This window comes from Notamacropus eugenii, chromosome 5 (genome assembly GCF_028372415.1).
Source record: "Notamacropus eugenii isolate mMacEug1 chromosome 5, mMacEug1.pri_v2, whole genome shotgun sequence".
Classification (NCBI taxonomy): domain Eukaryota; kingdom Metazoa; phylum Chordata; class Mammalia; order Diprotodontia; family Macropodidae; genus Notamacropus; species Notamacropus eugenii.
The window spans coordinates 327146665-327163285 of NC_092876.1; the positions used below are offsets into that span (position 1 = coordinate 327146665).

The following is a 16621-nucleotide window of genomic DNA, read 5'->3' on the forward strand; positions in this document are numbered from 1 at the left end:
ACAGTACCTGGTACATAGTAGCCTTTATTAATAGCTTGTTGTTTGATTAGTCAACAGAACAACTGTTAATATAATTACAGAAATTGTTAATATCAATTGTAATATTACCTACCATTCTTCTTCAATGATCCTAGTAATGCCAGAATTTCAGAATGTCCTTGCATTCCTGCTCTTAAGATATTTATCCTCAATTAGGTTGAGCTGAAACACATCCCAAATCCTCACCCTGAGTTCCTTGTAGAGGAACCTAGCTGGAGCTGAATTTCAACTTCTAATATTCTTGCCCCCTTCTGTTGAGATGCCAGGCACAAAGGGCAAAATAGCCAGAATGAAGTGGTTTTCCTTGATGGAACTACCAGCGGCGGCTGGCCTTGCTACCTAATATGACTCCTTCCCCTTTTTCATAAAAGTATGAGAATCTTTTTTCTGTGAGTTTGCTAGTGGCACATCACCCAGGGTGACAGGCTTACTACCGTTATCTTCATTAAAGATGCTTTATTCCTCCACTCATAAATCTTATTTCAAGACCTGACACTTTATATCTCTGACACTTAGCAAGCACAATACCTCGCACAAAGTAATTCTTTAATAATGGCTTCTTGTATCATTATTCCTCACCTACAAATGCATACTGTGTCACAGTATGGATTCACATTCACCCACGCTGACACTCAACCACAGCCATAAACAAGACTGTATTCATCAGACACACATACATACCCTTCCTCAGTTCTTGGGACCTTGTCAGCTTGGAAAGCCCCTCCTCCATGCCTTCTAATATTGGGGAGTTCCTTCCAGGAGGGCCTTCATTTTGGGGCTACTTCACCGGGCTGTGCTTCTGACTCCACCAGTATCATGCCCTTACCTGAGGGTGTTCTGCCTAAAAGAAGGTAAATTTTAATGGCTGAAACCTACCTGGTTATCTTGGGGTTTACTGCCTAGATTTCTTTCTTAAAGACCATGCCTTAAACCCAATTCACTCTGGCTCTCACTGATTGAACAGGTCCCAGTCCAAGCAGCACTTAAAGGTTATTTTGGGGGGGAGGTGTGAGAAGGGGCTCCTAGCTCACTCCTTTTATTTTTTTTATTAAAGGGTCACCCCTTGACTTCTTAACCAGGTCTGTCCATTGAATGGGTGTCGCCTCGCTCAAAGTGAGCCCTCCGGAAGACTTCAGCTTAAACAGGGCCAACCACGGTCTCCATTACATCCTGGGCCATCTCCAGATGTCCTGATCTCTCTCTCTCGGGCCACCGGACCCAGATGGCTCCGGAGGAGAAGGTGAAGCTGGTGACTTTGCCCAGCCGTCCCTCGCTTAAATCCAGTTCAACTGTAAGTCCTGACGTTCACCACTGCCATGGCCCTGCACCAGTCCCTCTTCCAGGACCTCCCCCTCAGTCCTCAGCGCCTTGGGGAGCGCTTTTTGTTTCTGTCCCTATCCCCCTCTCCAGCCCAAAGCCCAGCCTGGAGGAAGCCTCTGCCCACGCGTGCCCTTAACTCTAGCGGACATCTCCACTTCAGTCCGTACGCAGTAGCTTGCACGCGGTGTCCCCCTTGGGCCTGGACGCTCCTCGGGGGCAGGGGCTGTCTTCGGCCTTTCTTTGCACCCCCAGAGCTTAGCCCCAAGCAGGCGCTTAACAAAACGCAGGTTTGACGGACGGCTGAGAGAGGCCTGAGGCTAACCCCGCAGGGGGCCGTGCGGGCCGGCAGGCAGCCGCGGAGGCAGTCGCACCAGACCCCGCGTCCCCGCAGAAGCCTCCACCTGCCTCGAATGCCCGAACCAAGAAGAGTCCGGTCTGGCCGGAAAGTGGGGCAGCGGGGAGCGCGCTTTTGGTCGGCGGGCGGAAGCAAGAACAAATGGGGGGACGGAGCCCGAAAGGAGGCAAAGTTATATGGGAGCGGGGAGGACGCCAAGGGACAGAGCCCTAAGAGAAACAGGTGTGGGGAAGAAGGAGGTGGGGAGAAAGCTAAGGATGGCGCCCGAGAGGAGACACAGAAAGGAAAAAACGGGGCAGGGGTTTCGGGGCTTGCACGTGACAGGGCCCCAAAGGAGACCGTCAAGGTGAAGGTCGCCCAACAAGCAAGGTTAACGCAAGGTGCCAGATCCGACCCTTCCCAGTCTGTCAGGGCCCAGGGGGCGTTTCCGCCTCGTCCCGCGATTGGAGAAGCTCGCTAAAAACCCGCCTCCTACAAGACAGCCCGACCAATGCCTGGGAGGGGCCTGGGAGAGGGCGGGGCCTTGCTTCCTGTGAGCAGCCTCCTCTTTTGCTGGGACTGGGGGCGGGGCTGGGCGGGAGCCTGACCTCGTTGGAGCAGGTTTCGCGCCCGCGCTGCGCTGCTCCAGTCCCAGCCTGACTGACGGGCCGGCTCCGTCTAACTTGTGGGCAGGATTGACTGCCCGAGCCGTGCGCCTGTAAATCATGAAGCCTCCCAGGTAAGAGCCGTTCTCCCTGGTGCCCTTCGCCGCCAGCGAGCTCTCATTTCACTGCCACGCTCTGCACGGAAAGTGAAAACCACTTTTCCAAACACTGTTTGGACACGGACATAATGTGTCACCGCGCGCGTCCATCCAATTACAATGTCTCCAAGGCTTCCTCCCTTCGGGGCTTTTCCTTTTAAGCCGCTTGCAGTTTTTCCCCCGGGACTACCTTCCAGACGTCTCCTTTCTGGGGTAGATTGGGCTAGTCGTGGCTGGGCAGGAAGTTGTGATGCGATCTCCTACTTCCTGGTGTTTATAAATGTGGCCCCGGAGGCCCCCGCTGGGAGGCCCCCCGCTGGGAGGCCCCCCGCTGGGAGGCCCCCCGCTGGGAGGCCCCCCGCTGGGAGGCCCCCCGCTGGGAGGCCCCCCGCTGGGAGGCCCCCCGCTGGGAGGCCCCCCGCTGGGAGGCCCCCCGCTGGGAGGCCCCCCGCTGGGAGGCCCGGGGGTTCAAGGGCCTTTCCTAGGACAGAAGGAGGTCTGTTTTACAAACCCAGATACTGCATCATCCTAGAAAGAGAGGCTGTGCGATGCAGTGGAGGAGACACTGTCAGGAAAACTTGACCCATAGATTTAGACCTAGAAGCGTCTACTACCTGTCGTGTTCAGGCCAAACCCCTCATGTTACAGATGATGCCCAAAGAGGTGAAGGGACTCGTCCAAGGTAGCTCGGTAGTACTGAGTGGCAGAGCTGGAATTTGAAGTCTCAAACCCTGAATAAATCCAATCCTCTTTCCACTGGCCGACCTAAATCAGCACCTAAATGACACGTTGGATTGAGCGTCGGGCCAGGGAAGACCCAAGTTCAAATCCAGCCTCAGACTCTTAGTAGCTGTGTGACCCAGAGAAAGTCACTCAACCCTGTTTGCCTCAGTTTCTTCATCTGTAAAATGAGCTGGAGAAGGAGAAAGGACTGAAACATCTTAAACCCAAATCAAGTTAGTCTTCTCAGGAAAATGAGCGTTGAATTACACAATCTTCAATAATTTGAAATTATATGGTTTTGTGATACAAACTATACTTAGTTCTGCCTCTGTTTTTAAGCCTTCTCTAATTCCATGAGGCTTTCCCTGACTACTCAGACTTCCATTGAGTTTGCAGGCTGTACCATGCCACTTAGAACTTAATTATTTCATGATTCCTCTACTAAAGCTAAGAGTGCCTTGGTAAATAACAAACTACTCCACAGAAAAAAGGTGTGCACACAAAATACACTTTTAACCTGTATTATTAACATTTTCTGTGTCACTTTAATTATAGGCAATCGCCAAAATAACTCAAACTATGTTACATAGATGTGCCAATTTCCAGGTGTAAATGCTCACGCTGAAAAATTGTCTACTCCAGCACACCTCTGACTAAAATACTATTCTAGTGGGACAGTTACTTAAGACTTTTTGATGTCACACATTAGGGCAAACTCTGGCAAATCCTAGCAGATGGAAAGTCTTTTATATAGATCCCATATTGATTCTTGTCTGAGGCTAGCCTAAATTAGGGTACAGAGGCACCTTGCCAGGTTGGCTGCCAGGAGATGAATATTTTACCCCTGCAATTCAAAAATATCTTTTAACATGTGAACTATTTGCATGGGGGAGGGAATATCCACACTAATGAAATCATGAGACTTGGACGTATTTGCCATCTGTACTGTTGTTTCATAAGGCTTGTTTTGCCTGACAGCATATTTGTTACAAGTGTTGTGTTCTTTTTTTCTTTTCCTTTAAATTGATAGGGTTTGGGGGAGGAGGGTAGTACATGCTTGTTAATTTTAAAATGAAAGAAAAAGACAGTCCTTCATATTCAAAAAGGTTGGGAACTATTGCCCTAACGGAGTCAAGTGTTTGCCATCAGTTCTTTAGCCCAGTGTACTGTATCACATGTAGGCAACAACATGTTAGGTGGAGCAAAAAACAATGTGTGTGAGAATAGATAAGCTTCAAATTTATTTTCTGGGTCTTGTTGCCCAGTTTCATGAGACCAAGATGATGACTTGTATGACTGTGCATACCACAGAGGCCTTTGGGGTTGACACTTCTGGCAATGAACAAGCTAACTTGTAGTGAGAAGGCTTTTGTGTCTCCAGCCAGTCATTTTCCAGTATCAGTTTATGCCCTTAAACTAATCTATTTCCTGTTGGTAAAGGCTAAAGATTAGAACAAAATGTCCTTAAAAAAAATATCATTAGCAGTCTCACTAATTATTATATTATATTACATATGTAATATGTAATGAATATTATATTAGTCTCACTAATAATTCTATTACTATAACATTATTTCACTTAATTTGAATATTTGGTTCCCATGAATCTTAAACATTGACCATATTACTATCTCCCTTGAATCAAAGAAAAAATAATAATTCCTGTATGGAAACTTACAAAAGTAAGTTTTGGTGGTATAATTATCAGCATACTGCTTTTAGGTTGGTGGAGTTTTTGCCTTCACTAGGTTCTTAAAGTACTTGTGTAATGGAATAGCTCCTGAGTAATTTTGTCAGCAATGAGAAGAGAAAGGGATTCCATTTAAATTTTTCTCCAACACTGGTGTGGCTGTGTTCATCCTCTGTGGTCGAAGAAGACCATGCCATCAGAGAAATAATGACGTGACTTGCACTTGACTTTGTGAGTGAGGGAGGGCTGTGCAGGTCACCAGCCTCACTTCTCCTCCAGAGCCATCTGAATCCAGTGATCAGGATATTCATCAGGATGACTGGAGGTGACCCAGGATGAGGCAATTGGGGTTAAGTGACTTGCTCAAGGTCACACAGCTAGTGAGTGTCAAGTGTCTGAGGTGAGATTTGAACTTGGGTCTTCCTGACTCCTGCACTGGTGCTCTATCCACTGCACCACCTACCTGCCCCATAACACTGGTACACAAACAGATAACATTTGTATCTTTTCAAAAGTGAATGCTAGGGGTATTCATTTATGAAGAGGTTCTCTTAGAATGAATGTGTTTGTCAGTAAACCTAGTTCATAGTTGGCAGTTTTGTTTTGATTTGGTTTTTTGGGGGGGAGAAGTTCTTTTTAAACCAACTGTACTTTCTTTAGTTAGAAGCTCTAGTTTATTCTGATAACTATTTGCACTTGAAGATGGAAAAGGAGGAACCTTGACAAGATAACATTTCTAGCTCACCGCAGGAAATATGCATTTAGGATCCATATAAAGGAAAGAAAGTGATTGAGGTCTGATGCGAAAAATTTAACAGCTGTAGAATTGATACAGCTTTAGCTAGTTTCTACTCATAAGCTCATGTAAAAGCCAGAAGGAGCAGGTGTTAAGATAACTCTGCAATGTTTGTTTCCTTTCAATGAGTTCTTTAACCCAGTAGCTCATTAGTTGGTCTTATGTAAATTTAAGAAATACAGTCTGCACTTCAGTATATATGTGAGTTGGGATGGGAGGGGAGGGGTACGGCAGGCAGAAAGATTGGGAGAGGATTAAGATAAGGGATGGGATTATGAGCTCTATGCTTGGGAGTTCAGTTGTTACCCTTTGTACTCTAAGCAGACCAAAGACATCAGGAGGATAATGACTTGACTTGCAAGTAAACTGAATTTTTAAATGAGGCAGAACTGTTCAAAGTCATCAACCTCACTTTCTCCTCCAGAGTCTTGGAGTCTAATGGCAAGACATAGGTCATGATGGCTGGTGATGATCCCAGATTCAACTGGAGACATGGCCTTTTTAAGCTCAGGTCTTTCCCAGTTCTCAGTTTGTCTGATGAAATTCCCATTCAGTAATTAAAGGCTAGGTAAAAATTGAGTCAAAAGATGCTTTCACAAAGAATCACTCCGGCTGGGGGAGACCCATAGTATTTCTGGCCAGAAGAGTAGAGAGTAAGTGGATTTGAAACATCAAATTTTTAATCTTAGAGTGTGATGAAAGGGAATAAAGAATACTTGTTCAGGATTTGAATCCTAACTGTCATTTAGTAGCAGTGTAATAACTTAAATAGTTTAATTTTTCAGACTATGTTCCTTTAACAGAACCGGGATAATAATACTTGGCAATGCATACCTCATAGGGAACTTGTAAGGATCAAATTAGAGCTAATGTCACCCTAAGATACTCTATAATGTCTGTGGTCATTATTAATAACAGTGAGGCAGCAGGTTTATTGGGTGGAGAACTAGCCTCAGAGTCTAGAACACCTAGATTCATGTATTACCTCTGCCTCTTACTAGCTGTTCAATTCTGGGCAAGTCATTTAGCTTCTCAGTGCCTCAGGCAACTCTTTTGGATTATAAATTGTAGAACAGTTACTGGTCTGCCATAGTAGAGGGAGATTTCTCTTTGGGAGTTGTCTGCACCAAGAAAATCACAAGTACACAAAGAGGGAAAAACATCTTAATGATTAGGCTTCATTGGTACATAATAATTAAATCTAAGAATCTCTGATTTCTCAGTCATCAAGCCTCATAACGCCTCTGTGAGGTATATACAATATACTTGTTTCATAAATTATTAAACAGGAGTTTATTATCAATGATTTTTAAAACACTATTGACCCTGAGATATTCCTTTGAAAAGATAAAAATTTGAGAGGCTTGTTATAATAGAATCTTTTACTTAAAATCAAAAGAAGACCTTTTATTTTTTAACCAGCTGGCCTTTTGTCTTTGTGTGACTGACTTTAGAGGCACCATTGACCATTCTTTGTCTTGTGTTTTTTCTTTTAAGCCCTAACCCAAGTATAAAACAAATGGATATTTGTCACCTAAACACAATGTGTTCAAAGGGCCTTAGATGAAAAATACACCTTTATATTTATTCACAACCTGTTTTTTAAGGGAAACAAATTTGTGGACATTGACTAAATTAAGTGAAAATGACCTAGACCTTGTATCTCTTTAGCTTTGGAAGCAAAGAGCACTTAATTTCTACATCTAGATTCAAACTAGTTCCATACTGTGATACCAGCTTTTTCCCTAGGTAAGGGGGATTTAACCACTATCTGACAGGGCCGCTGCTAAAATTCTAACCCTAATTGGCTTGCTATGGCTTTTAGTAGATGGTTAGGCCTAAATTTCGGTTTCAGAGAAATCATATGCCACATCAACATAACACAACCCCACTTGGGTTGCCATATCAACAGACACATCAACATAATGCCTATTGGTTATTCAGAGGGTAGACTATTGTGTTTAGATTGTGAGTCTGCCTCCCAGCAAATGGGAGTAGGGGGGTGGGGTGGGATCTGCTAGGGCCATATAATCTCTGTTTTTGCCTTCTCTAATTGCCTCACTTTCCTGACTACCTGTCAGAGAGGGAGATGCCCTTTCTACGAGATCGATCATAATAAAATCTTGCTGCTTTGCCTTCTACCTTGAGAAGTCTCTGATTTTCATTTGAGTCGGTGGTCTCGGACCCACACAGTCTTATGTGGTTGAGCACTTCATCAGTCTTGCTGCTGGTCTTAGGTCTCCAGTAGAAATTTACTGATGTTCCAAGCTAATCAATATATAATCAGGAATCCTTGAGTTCTAGCCCATTTTATTTGCATTTTATTAAGACTAAAGGAGTGCTAGCATAAAAATTATAGGATCATGTGTTTAGAGCTAGAAGGGACCTTAAAGTTCATTTAGTCCAAACTCCTTATTTTGCAGCGGGCCCTGAGAGGCGAATAAGGGACTCATCCAGGGTCACATAGAAACCAGATACAGAGCTGGCAGAGTAGCACTGAACTCCTGCCAAGCAGCTCCAAGTTTATCAAATTTTTTTTCATTTCATCACACTGCTTTAATCTATCAGAAAACATTTATTAATCCAAGCCCTGTGTTAGGTACCAGGGATACAGTGACAGAAATAAAACAGCTCCTGCCCTCTAGGACCTTACATTCTATTGGAAGTGTGGTACATTTTTACACGTGGCAATCCCTCTGACCTCCCTCCTCCTAATTCACCCTTGCAGTTTGGGATCCTCACAGGGTGACTACAACTGCTACTTCACTCAGGGCTCTAAGGGTGACCCAGAAGGGCCATTCTTGAGTACTACCATTTATGAGCTCTAACAGTATGCTTCCCATCAGCCAACCTTAGTTAGTTTTTAGAGAGGGCATTTACTGAGAAGTTATAGCAGGGACAGTTGTTACAGAAGCATCCCCAGAATTGTGGAGTTGCCTACTGTCCTTATAAAATGAGAGTTGGCTCAAACAAAGAGAGTACATGTGGCTAGAGGGAAAAGTCACAGCTCTTGGTTATTGAAAGTGTGGGGAAAATGATTCATCATACTGTTGGGGGAAATTATACTGCTTAAATCCAACCTTATGTGACTGAAGGTTGTCCATATCCAGAATGTCTCTTGACCCCATGTAAGTAAGGTGGATTTTAGTGTGTGTAAGGTAGATTTTTGTTATTCTTCCTTAGAGTTTAGTTTCCCAGGATCCATGTCATAACAATCTCAGTTGGTGTAAACATCACCACGCTTGCACAGTGTTATACGATGATAAATAATATAAACATTTGTGCTTAAATTGTAAACCTTCACTGTGACTGCGCAGTGGGTACAACGGTGAAGTAATGTAAACCTGTGAGGCTGTTGCTGGCAATATGCCTTCTTTGTCTGTTTATCTGTAAAGCAGGTGGGCACTGATCAGTGAGTGGGGAGCACTTAAGCTGTGCAAGCTGGAATGCACAAGCTGGAATGCTGTGCGGGCTTTGATCAAAGCTTGGGGGGAATCTGTGTTTGTCTCAACTGGTCGCCATTTAAGCTTGAAGAGATTTAGGGGAGTGCATAAACAGTACTTGTCTCCATTGACCCCATTGAGATGTAGGGGTGTTTGCCTCCCCCCCTTTTTGTTGGACTCTGCAAGAAGGGTGTTTAAGGAATGCTGTAGGAGTTGGTGCTCCCATTATCAGCAACCCCTTTGAGAAGACTAAACTAGAATAAAGTAAGATTATCAACCCCTCCAAAGCTGTCTTCCTGTCCTTCCTGTCTGACCAGATCAAGAGTGAACTTGTTCTGGCAGCCCTCCTATGTGCTGGTGATATCTGTCTTACATCCCAGTACCTCTCTCAGAATGCTGCAGATGGCTACAGGGTATTTGGATCCCATCAGATCCTAGGTGCACCAATTCTTGTTTTGGGTTACCATACCCGGGACTTATGATGATCCACCAAAGCTTGTGTTTTGGGCTGTCTTGTGTTTCAGTCAAGTTGGCCCCTGGGTAAAATTGCTTTCCTATGTGGTTGTGAGGGCACCCTTGTCTAAATCCTCTGTAATGTAACCCTTCCAGAGCTGTACTAGAGTGACTTATACCTCCTTTCTGGCAAGCTCTCCTCATGACCTAATATGTTTTTTTTCTAAAACTTTCAGATTTAAGGTCTATTCTCACAAACAACAAACATTTTTCCTCTCCCCTTGTGGAATCCTCATCTAGTCTATCTCATTTCACACACAAGATAACTGAGCACCAGAAACTAAAATGACTTGCCTAAGGTCACCCAGGTATTACATAGAAGAGTCAGGATTTGAACCCAAGTTCTTTGACCCCAAATCCTGTGCTTTGGATTCTGCCTCCTCCACCTTCATTTCCAGTTCACTTATCTACAGAAATTCTGAGAAAAGCACAACTTTTCTCTTATTCTAAGAAGATATTGTCTGCATTATTACTGTATGTTTAAAGTATTAGAATTCCCTGAAACTATAAGATGGGATTCCCTGAAAGGGCCATGTCACTGGGGCTCAAGAACCAATTATCAAATGATTCATCAGTTTGTGAATCTAGGGAAGTTGGTGATTCCAGTAGCTGGGTCAGGCAAAAGTTTGAAATATAAATTAGACCACATGGGTCTTTTCAGTTCTGCAAATGAATTGAGAATTAATGAACACTGGAAGCACCTCTGGCCAGAAGCTTTATCATAGTGGGAAATGTAGCAAAGGGAGTTTAAAAGTAGAAAAGAAAGGCAACTATTTTGAACTCTGAAGAGACAACTATGTATAAAGGATAGACTTCTGGGCTTTAAAATAGGGTCAAACAAATACCTAAAGCCACATGAACTGAGACTAGGTTAGTTCAAGAAACTGGTTAGAAGTTTAAGTGAAGGGAAAAATCAGTCTGGTTTATGCTTAAATGTGTTAGACTAAACCCCAAAGATGCATTAGAGGATGAGGATTACTCTAGCATAGATAAATCTAGGAGCAGTGAAAGTAATTAGCAATATCTAGGAGGATGAGTATGATATGCAGGGAAGTGCAAGGGTAGACACATTTAAAATATTTTTTAAAAATACATTTTAATCCCAGAAAATTGCATTTCTATGGCAAGGAGGTTGTATGTACTCTGGTGAAGTCTTCAAAGCCTCCAGTGGATAGTAACCTTCTGGGGATACATTTTCTAAACTTTGCTTTAGCATTAAGATATCTCTTTGCTGTTCCCCAGGTAGGGTTAAACTGAAGATTTTCATTATGACTTTGTAATTCAGTGATTCTATACTTCAGTTCATTATTTTGTTTTATTTTGTTTTCCCACTTGATTCCTTAGGAAAGCTTTTTAACCCAGCTGAGTGTCATTTGGATTAAAGGGGAAAGAGGTTTGCTGACATCTGGCCCAGAGACTCAGAGGGAACACTGACATTCTCTTAGTTATCTCCAAGGGGGTATTTCTTCATACACCTCACCATTCCATCCCCTCTCCAAACTCAACTTTGTAATCTCCTACCTCTGTGCATTCACATAAGCTATGTGTGCCCTTTGCCAGGAATGCACTCCTTCCCCATTACTATCTTTTATAATCTCTGTTTTGAGTCAAGGCTTAACTCAGGTGCAACTATCTTTCATAAACTTCCCTAATCCCCCCAGTGTTTTTATTGTTCCCTCTCTCTTCATATTACCTTCTAGTTACTTTCTCTGTGCATGTTGTATTTTACTCAGTACAAGTGCCTTGAAGCAAGTCATTGTTTCATTTTTTTTTGTACCTTATATATAGACACTAGATTATGGATCCTTGATGTAATCAATGACATATTACAGTATATGCATGTCTCCTCATCCTGCGTGGTTCTTATCCCTATCCTCCCATAAGTTTGCCGCACGGGATCCACCTAGTTTTCTGGAGGTCTTTCTTGATTTCTTCTGTCATCAAGAGAATATCCAATGGAGAATTTAGACTATCTGCCTGTTATTCCTTTCTCTGGTCATGTGGTCATCTTCTTTTTGATCATAAATTTCTCAGATAACACCTTTTACTCAGATTCATCTCCAAAGCTCATTATTTACTATATACTGCAGCCCTCTCATAACTACCATGTCCCTCTCCATTGCCCTCTATGTGTTACTTATGTTTAGTTTCTCAGAGATTACAGTTATGTAACTGGAATAACATTGAATATTGGTATTAGAAAGATGAACCTTTATTTCTGAGAGAAGTTTGAGATCACTAACAAAGATTTTGAAATCACCAGCAGAGCTTTGCAGTTTCCTAAAGACAGTCCAGACCATTCTGCTGCCATTAGAATTCTAGACCCAATTTGTCCTTTTGTACTTCGTGTCATTCATACATACGTATGTATTTGTGCGTGTGGTTGTATATAGACATATACACACACATGCACAGTCCAGACCTTTGATTTCATTGGTAAACAGAGTTCCCCAGGGAGAAAACTATCCACTGAGGTAGATCAGCAGCTGTTCTGTCTTAACAGATTGACTGGAGCCTGAGGTTAAGTGACTCCTCCAGGGTCAAGAAATCAGTACGTGTTAGAAGTAAGGATCTGAACCCAGGTGTTTGGACTTTCTTTCCACTATGTCACATTGCTTCTGATGGATATAAATATCGTCCATCTAACATTCTCATAATCTAAGCAATTGTTTTTCATCCATTTGGATGTTCTTGTGTGGATAGTTAGGCCAAACTCTTTGAGTAGTTATTGACTGCTTCAAGGAGGCTTTTAAATATATATATATGACATATAAAATGTAAATATTTATTTAATCAAATTAATGTTCTCTGTACCTTCTAGGCACCACCATCCTCAATGTGCTAGAGTTTAGCAGGAATGTACACAGCTCAAGTGAATTCAACTATAAACATTTGGGGAAATCCACCCAACTCATCAGATTTCCCAAGGCATTTCTCTATGCCATTTTTCTTGCTTTTCTTTCCTTCAAAACCAAAGTGCTTTGAGAGAGAGAAGCTAATACTCTCCTTAGAAATATTTGTAAAAATTCCTCCTCCTCAAGTGGGTTGTTTTGCCTTTCTGATATTATGGTAATTCTTAACATTTTTATTGCTTTATATTATGGCTTTGATAAGTGAAACTTTGCTATATCTTGCCAGAATCCAAGTCACTTCCCAACTGTCTCCATACCATATGACCACCTACCCCCTGTGTGTCATCTTTGTCCATTATAATAAGCTCCTTGATGGTTGAGACTTTCTTGCTTCCTTGTATTTATAGTTTTAGCACTTAGTACAGTGACTGGTACATAATAAGCACTTATAACTGATTACCTATTGTCTATCATTATACTGCTTTGCATTGTTACCTATGGACATAGTTGTAATTAACAGTATATCTCTGTATCAGTATATATCTCTTCATTTATACCATGAGCTCCTTGAGGGCAACAAACTTGTATATTTCTTTCTAACATGTCCCATCATTAGCCTGGTGTTGGACGTATGTCAGACACTGAAACATTTTTTGATTAACTGATGTTTGGAAAATATTCTGATAAAATACACTTGTTTCTCTGAGAGAAATATCTCAAAATACCTGAGTCAGGTATTTTTATTACTTTATATCAGAAAATCAGGGTTTTTGTTAAATTTAGAAGACACCTTGAAAGGGATAGGAACTTAAAATAAGTGAAAGTTGTATTTAGTTTTAAAGATTTTTATGGAATGTACTAGGTAGAAGTGATTCAGAATTCTTGAATTTTAGATTAATTAAAACAAATATAAATTAGGCAAGCATGAAAATGGAGTTAAGAATAGCTTTGCTCAGAATAGATCTTGCAATTGGCAACAAGTATGTTTATACATCTTTAAAAGTCTGCTCCTGATTTCCTCCTGTTTTTGTTTCTCTCTTCATCGTATAAAAAAGACTTGATTCTTTGGACCTGGCAGGAACAGAGGGATCAAAGAGAACTGTTTGACTTAGAAGGTGTGACATGCTTTGGGGTAGCAGGTGACCTTAAATAATAGAGGGAAAGGGGTGAGGACATCTACAAAATTCCACAGCTGAAAATCTAGTAGAAATCATTTGAGCAATAATTTTAGCAAAATAAATGTTAGATAATATTACGACCAAATAGCTACTAGTTATTCAAATTCACATGTCAGTTCTATAAATTTGGTAAGGGTGATAAATATTTTCTGTGTTACTAATCTTTTCTAATCTTTGTGTGTTGTTGAGGAAGATACTAGTATTTAATGGATTAATTAACATCTGGAGGATCTCGCCATCCTATAGGAAATCTTTTTTTCATTTGGAGTCTGCAGGATTTTGCCCAGGACAGTGGTGAACTTTCTAAGCAGATGTCTTCCTGAGGATTGTTGATGATTGAGAATTGTTGATCATATTGTTAAAGAAAAAAATTAATACCATACCCTGCATTTTAGGCACAGGTCTGCCAGAAACAATCTTTATTAATTTAATGTTATTCTGATTCCAAGTGTTGTTCAGTTGCTTCAGTAGTGTTCGACTCTCTGGGATCCCATTTTGGGGTTTTCTTGGCAAAGATACTGAAGTGGTTTGCCATTTCCTTTTCCAGCTCTTATCATAGATGAGGAACCAAAATGAGCAGGGTTAGGTGACTTGCCCAGGGTCACACTACTAGTAAGTGTCTGAAGCAGTGTTTGAACTCATGAAGATGAGTCTTGGTGATTCCAAGTCCAGTGCTCTGTCCACTGTGCCACCCAGCTGCCTAACTTAGAGAAATGTCCAAGTTGCCATAGTGTCCTCCCCCTCCTCCCTCCATGTCCTTGGACATTTCTCTGCCTCCATCACAATCTAAGGTAACATTCATAAGAATCTTAAACAAGGAAAAGGTCATGATAGTTAAAATAAAATTTTAGGTTAATGTTAGAAAACAGTAATTACCTACTGTTCAATTAAAACTACTCAGTTCCTTCCTTGGCCACTGCCTTCAAGGACTGCTTCCTCAAAATAATCAATATCTCAATTCTTTTTGAATGGAGAATGAGTCATAGCACCAGTCTCTTCATGGAATGGGGAAGGCAATGATCTTAACTATAGAAGGGATATTTCTCCCACCTTAGCCTTTGTTCTTGACATCTTCTGCATTTTCCTAAAAGGAAAGCATGTTAAACTGGAGAAAACATTTTTTAAATGTTTTCAGTCAAACTAAAATGCTTCTATAACATCTATCAAGGATTCCTGTGTGATCTTTTATAGTCAGCTTACAGTAAACGTAATTGGATTTTGCATTTTCTATACCTCTTAACCCTGAATTGTGGTCTGCTACATAAAATAATCTGTAAATGTTTGCTTGTTGGGCCCTGGTTTTTTTCTTTTTCCAAGTTAATCTTTAAGTGAGTGTTCTTTGGGAGCTTCTGGAAGGTGGCATAGTGAAAACTCACAAAGAAGCTGAGCAAGCTCTTCAGTTATATCCTCCCTCACATTCCTGATAAACAAAAAGGGCAAGGAGCGAATTCCCCCAAGAGCCTTCAAAAAGAATGCCTCTCAGGTAACAAAAGGATGAGGAAATGAGAGAGCATTAGAAAGAGAAAAAAAGGCCTTCTAGTATGATGCACAAATATTTTGGATTAAAAGATCTAAAGGAGAATTTAACAGAAGGAAAAAATAATAATCCCAATAGTTTCCACAGAAAAAAAGCTGGAATTAGCACAAGACTTCAAACTTGATTTAAAAAACACATTAAAAGAAATGAAAGAAGTTCTGATTTTAGTAAGGGAATATCTAATGGTTATAATAGATTTTATATTAATAAAAACAAAACAAGACAAATTGACAAAGTCAACAACATGAAGAAAAATAGATTAAATGTTTGCTGGCTATTGTTTGGTGGTCATCAGGCATGTTCAGTCCTTTAGGATTCCATCCAGAGTTATCTTGGCAAAGCCACTGGAACAGTTTGGCCTTTCCTTCTCCAGCTCATTTCACAGATGAGAAAATTGAGGCAAAGAGGGTTAAATGACTTGCCCAGTTAGTAACAGTCTGAGGGCAGATGTGAGCTCATGAAGATAAGCCTTCCTTTTTCCCAGCCTAGTGCTCTATCTGCTGTGCCACCTAGCTACCCATTTGCTGGTTAAGGAGCAAGTTTGTGCTTTTTTTGGTCTTCTGGCTTTGGCACCTGCTTTAAATTTATTAAATTTTACAGGAAACAGTTCTGATCAAAGTTGGTGACTTTGCCCTTTCTCATTTCCCATTTTTTGGTCATTCAGAATAGCATATGAATCGGTACTGGACCTGTGATTTCATCAAAATCTGGGTTATCCAACTGAAGAAAATTCTTCTTAGCAATGGAGGTTTTGGCATTTTCTCTGTGACTTTAAGCCTTAGAAGTTTCCTGGACCACTGAGAGGTTAATTGACAGCTGGAAAAGGCAAACTACTCCAGTATTTTGCCAAGAACACCCCAAAATGGGATCACAGAGAGTTGGACACTACTGAAATTAGGGATGGATAGCCAGGATGTGTCTGAGACAGGCTTGAACCCAGGTCTTTCAGGCTTAGAGTCTGGCTCTCTGTCCACTAGGACAAGCTGCCTATCATCTATTGTCTGGTCCATCCTGGAACTTTCCTTTATTGAGTATCTTCTTTGGCACTATCCATAATCCCAGGTTATGTGCCTTAATGGAACTGTAGCCATTTCATTCCTTTCTCTTTTGTGGATCTATAACTGTGGTCAGAAAATGTAAGTAAGTAGAAGAAGTGTTAGATGCTGGTTCCACAAAAGAGTTAGGAAAATAAATATCACCAATCAGGTGGCAGTTTTGCTGTAATAACAAGAATAGCAATTGACATTTACATAGCAGTAGAAGGCTTGCAATTTGCTTTACACATATTATTTCATGTGATCCTTAAATAACCCTATGAAGCAGGTACTTCATAAAGGTATTATCTCCATTTTGCAGATGGGAAAACTGAGATTTTTAAATATTAAGTGACTTTCCCATATAGCTCATTAGTGTCAGGTAAGATTTGATGTGAA

General features: G+C 41.4%; 1 protein-coding gene across 3 annotated transcripts in view; it reads left to right on the forward strand.

The window, feature by feature from the left end:
- Nucleotides 1-2221: 2221 nt before the first annotated feature.
- NMNAT3 (nicotinamide nucleotide adenylyltransferase 3) overlaps nucleotides 2222-16621 on the forward strand; it is a 144235-nt gene continuing 129835 nt past the window's right edge. The window contains exon 1 of one of the 3 annotated variants that reach the window (XM_072613515.1): nucleotides 2222-2432. The gene's annotated coding sequence lies outside the window, so the exon portion shown is untranslated. The remainder of the gene's footprint in view (nucleotides 2433-16621) is intronic. The other 2 variants (XM_072613514.1, XM_072613512.1) reach the window with 2 other exon arrangements.